Below are 5,421 nucleotides of genomic sequence, written 5' to 3'. Positions count from 1 at the left end.
ATATATATATATATATATATAGTAGCCTAGGTCAAATAATAACCAAACTCTTTAAACTTACTTCCTCAGCAGTGCAAGTTAATCTGTCTGACTTAATACAGGTACAGGTATTGATCTCTACCACCAGTTTTGTTGAAGTCCAGTCACCCCTCGAGAAGGCAGAACAAGCATATAGATGGCAAAATCTTAGACTATCTGCTACTTGGCTCATTAGAGCCATCTGTCAGTGAGGTCTGATGTCATGGGTCGTGTTTAAGGCAATGGAAGCTCCAGCCATAGTCTGCCTTCTGAAGGAGTTTTTAAGGACTAATTAACTGCAATAGGAGAATGTTGACATTCAGGCTGCCTCAGCTGCAGAGGTGTGAGGTCTTCCAAAAAGCAGTCCGGTTTTGTTCCAGACTTGTTCTCCTATAAACAGTTACAATGGATGAAGTCATTTTTGAAAAGATGTTTTCCCTGTCAATTCTCCCCTCTCTACATCAAGGGTAAAGTTCTATATATCTGCTCCATTCTTCCTCACTTCCGGGCCCAAAATCGTGCTCATTAAGGACACTGAGTGATTCTTATGGAAAGAAGCAACACAGAATAAGGAAGACATATACAGAATATGGAGGTAAGGAGAAAGCAGACAAACACATGAAGTCATTCTCCTAATGTGCTCTTTGATCTATATATGAATATTCTGATTCTTATACCTGTTCAATGAGATTTACATTTTATGTCATTAAAACTTTGATCATCTTCTCTCTTAATACCTCACTCAATTAGGACTGGAAAATTGACCTCTCTTACCCCTTTTTTACTGGGACCAGCAAGAATATTCATGCAAGGACAATCATCCCATTTGTTCATTGGCCTGAGGCTACTATTTCTTATTGTTATTACAATATTATCATTGCAATACCTACTTAATAAAGTAAAGTAACACCACAAGAGTTCAGGAATTGAAATTTTGATGTCTCCTCTCCCTTTTTGGCTTTAGAAACTGCAGCCCTGATTGCTGCCATCAGAAGGCTCTCCTCTTTGAGTTGGAGAGCAGCATTTGTCTGGCAGTGGATGTAGACTTCCACCCTTTAACACAGACTGTTAAAAAAAGCCCAATGTACTCAGTGTGCTAAAACAGAAGCTGCAGAAGATGACAGCCCTCTTTGTGTGTCGTCTGTGACAGCCCCATACACTTCTAGTGTTTTTTTTCATGTGAGCAATTATTCAGAGTAGACAATTCAGTTATACTTCCACAGGCAGCTTGAAATCCTTCTGAGGAACTGGATGGCTGAAATACAGCACCAATTTATTCAGCTACCCACTCCCAACTACCAAAGAAGCAAAATCCAAAGAGTAAATTTAACACAGCAGAAATCCTGGTGAACAGCAATTCAGTAGCAATTCATAGGCTTAAAAAATATCTTTCAGTAGTTTTTAAGAAGTGTTTTAAAAGAGACCTTTCTGCCTTGTTCATCACTAAGGTATTTAAATATGCATTTACAAGCCATTTGTTAGATAATTCTGAAACATAAACAAAAGGAAAAGCTTTATAAAGTGCTGGACAAGAATCAAGAAAAAGGGATTTATTTTCTGGCTTACTCTCAAAACTGCAGTGTGACCTTGGGGAAGCCGCTGTAGCAGAAGAGAATGTGACTGTCTAGCCCAACCTCCTGTTTACCATAGGTCTTACTTCTTGGCCTGCTTGCCCCATTGACTGAATTGCAACCTCGGTTGAGCTAAGGAAGTATATAACCTTGTGAAAAGAAAACCAAAAGAAAAAAAGAGGAGAAGAGGTTCTTTCAGTAAACTACAGATTCTCAGATTCTTTGTACCTTTGTTTGCAGAAAGTTCTTGAAGTGATGGCACTATATAGCAAACGGTCAGCAGAGGGCAATAATAGCTCACATCTTGCCATTCCTGGTTGTGCTACCGGTTTTGCCCATGTTGTGTTTCTGTTTGACTGCTCAAGGGCAATGGGGCCGCCTTTCCAGTACTCCCTAAGTCATGCAAGGGATGGGTGGAAATTCTCTTCTCTTCCACTGTCACTGCAGCCTCTGTCTCAGCACCCTCACCATTACTCTGTAGGACCAGTTGTGATCCAATAATCAAGATGAGCTACTTGATACCGAAATCTTGGAAGATTTTTTTGAAGCAAAAGGGGAACTTGTCATGCTTTAAGAAATACACCTATGAGAAATGCGTGTTTAGGGAATTCGGCTTTAGAATCCAAATGAGGTTCTGCAGATGGCCATGAGGTTCTGGAGGAAAGAAGCTACTTGCAAAGACCTTTCAGAAAACTGGATCTGCAAGGCAGGGAGATGAGGAAAGCGAAGTGTGACAGTCATGCATGAGATTTTCCACAGTCGGTAGCAATGCAGGTGATTGTTCTCCCAGCCTGACTTCAGCCAAGTTCTCCTTCTCATCTCTTAACTGGTGACCTAAGGGACCCCATCTCGGTGACTCACTTTCCTCTACCTGTAAAGGAAGTTACTAAGTTGTCTGTGACACACTGAAAGCAGTGATAATGATAAAAACTAATCAACTATGCTTCTCACGGCTCAGTGATGAACTAATATGCTTGTCACACTGCTGAGCCAGTCTGCAAGGCAGAGGTGAAAACTGCTGACAGAGTTTCTCCAGCAGGACTGTAAATGCCAAGGCACAGCAGGAACTGGTGAAAAGTAAAAATATTCTCTCAAGTCTTCTCCCAGCAGAAGCAATTTTCCAATTGTAATGCAGACATCTTGCCAAGTCATTCCATCCCTCAGGGCAGGTGAACACTTTGCAAGAGGCTGCAACAGAAATCATTAGACTGTAGTAAATATTAAAGAATACAAATACAACTTCAGTTTCAAGCATGGCTTCATGAAAAGTAAGAAAGCATAATCACCATACTGATACCATTAACAATGGTTGGAATTTCTGGGAACACTGGTTATCAGCCTCAATTAACAAGTCCTCCCTCAATTCCCACTCTGTAGGAGAAGGAAGGAGAGCAATTACATTGTTCAAAGCCACCACATAAAGGGAAGCTGGTAACTGCTTCATGCACCAAAACTGTGAGTATACTGGGCCACGCTAAAACAGCAGAGGAATTCAAACAAACGGCATTGAATGACCAGCTGCGGAATGCAGTGAACATGGCTAAGTCAACAAGCACACTGATAAGAGCACAGGGCAACAAGTGGGGTCCAACCCAGGAGCCCATGGCAATGGGGCAGAGGTAACATCAGCTTTGCAGCAAGCAGCTTCTGGACAGTTCTCACCAGCAGACAGAGTGGAAGATGTAGTTGAGATGCACCTTTGTTATATTTTTGCTGTCAAGTCTCCATTCAGAGCAGAGTCATCTCTGTCAGTCGTGACTCAATGCCCTTTCCACTAGCCTACCTTCGGTCCCACTGTACAGCTGTGCTGCTACACAGCTGAGACAGAGGTGATCTGTGCCCTCTTTTATCTTTGATTTTCCTCTGACTCAGTGTGGCATTGTAAGCTGGTTCAGACAGAAACCATTTCAGACTACAGCCATCTGTAACCACAGAAATTGAGCCAAGGCCAGTAGTAATGCTACAAGCAAGCAATTAAAACCATGAAACAACAACAAAAAAACCCAAATATTACATAAGTGCGATGAGCAGCTTGAATAACTAGACCTGACAAGACCTGGCAAGCCAAAAATGTATTGAAAAAACATTTTTGCAATCTTTCTCAAGATCTTTTCTTCGAAGAAGGCAAAATGTTGGGGTTGTTTTGGGGAAAAAAAAAAGGTACTGGAAAAATGTTATCAGCAGATTTATTTTTCTTAATGTTTTCATTTTCAGAGTTAAAATGGAAGTGCATGCAAACATTCCCATATAGATGAAAAATAACCACTTTCATGTGGACAGAGGGTTCCTATTAAGATGACTGCACAGAGGATACAAAAATAGACTGTAATAGAAGTGGATACAAGATAGCATTAGGAAATCAGGAGTTAATGAGACTCTCAGGACTGATTCAAGACTGCCTGGTGACAGCCCTTGCAGGTGGTGTGTCTCACAGCCATTAGTCAGACGTGCTGCCTCTGTGCAGCTCCTTCTGCAGGAAACTCCCTGCAGAAGAGCTGGCAGTACGTCCTTAAAGGCAAAGTGAGTGTGTCAAGGGTCTTCCCATGTTCCAGCTATTCCAGCTGCAAAAACAGATTACAGAGACAGCTTGGAGAACAGAAAAAAAAAAAAAAAGCAGTATGAGAAGGCTCTGTGCACTGGCACAGGCAGAAGCCAGTCAACTCTGTCAAGGTACAGAAGATGGCTGTAAGCCAGCCTTGGTCCTGCTGGTCCTTGAAGTGATATTAGCTCCGACATTCGTGTGATCTTGAACATTCATGCCTGGAGGACAGACTTTTTACTGCATGAATTAAAATCCTGCCTTTAGCTACTCTCAGCAAGGTTAATGACTGTAATTTATTAAAAGGCCCATAATAGTTTGTTAAATGATGTTGAAAACGGAAGATTTGTGAAAACAAGTTACAATGCATCCAGACAAACAACAGGTTTGCACTGCACTTCCTTTTAAGTAGAAACTATTCAGTCACTGAAAGTCACGTATTTATCACCTCTTTTGGCCCAAGAACAGCATGTAAACTACATCCATGTGCATCTGCAGTTCATGTGCAGATGTTCCATCCTGTGCTGTTAGTTGATGCTCCATGTGGCACTGCTTGGTGGTTTCCTTCCTGTTATCTGCATCCCAAGGACTTCACAACAATGGCACACACAGCAGAGTATGCACAGAAAGCAACCCGTGACCCACCTGTAATCTGCCCCTCTCATTGCCATTTTCCTCCAGAAATGTGATTTCCATGAAGAAGCATCTTTCTTTGTGAGAACCAGCAAAGTGTTCATAGACATTACCTCCCAAGAAGCAGGGCTGGCAGGGGAGGAAGGCATTAGTGCACAGGTGACCTCATGTATTCTTTGTACGGATCTTACTGATAAAATATTTTTAGAGCTTTATAAAGAAAACATACAGAAAAACTCTATATTCCAGACTGGAAATATTACTTCAGTATTTAGCGTTTGCAAGAGTACCTTCATTGCTGAAATGCAAGAAAGCCTCCAGAATTCAGGTGATGCTCTCTTGTTCCGAGGGTCATATTCTCTCAGTAGGCTGTTGTGAATTTCCTGATATCTGGTGTCTGGAGTTTGGGTTCTTGGCCAAACATGGAATCCAAACCCACAGCAAATTTACTGTTCCTCCTACAGTTCATAAAGAGAATTAAATGTAAAGAGTGATCTAAAAGCCCTGAAATGCTTGCTGTGCAGAGGTGCTTAACAGCAGCCAGTGGAGAAATGATGCCTCTGGTGACCTTGGGAGCTGGGGTTTGACACCCTATCCTGAGCACAGGGATATTTGTAAGGGGAGAACAAGGCTGCTGCTTTCTTCTTAAAACCTCAAAAA

The sequence above is a fragment of the Meleagris gallopavo genome, chromosome 1, assembly GCF_000146605.3.
Source record: "Meleagris gallopavo isolate NT-WF06-2002-E0010 breed Aviagen turkey brand Nicholas breeding stock chromosome 1, Turkey_5.1, whole genome shotgun sequence".
NCBI classification, from domain to species: domain Eukaryota; kingdom Metazoa; phylum Chordata; class Aves; order Galliformes; family Phasianidae; genus Meleagris; species Meleagris gallopavo.
This window is presented reverse-complemented; position numbering follows the sequence as displayed.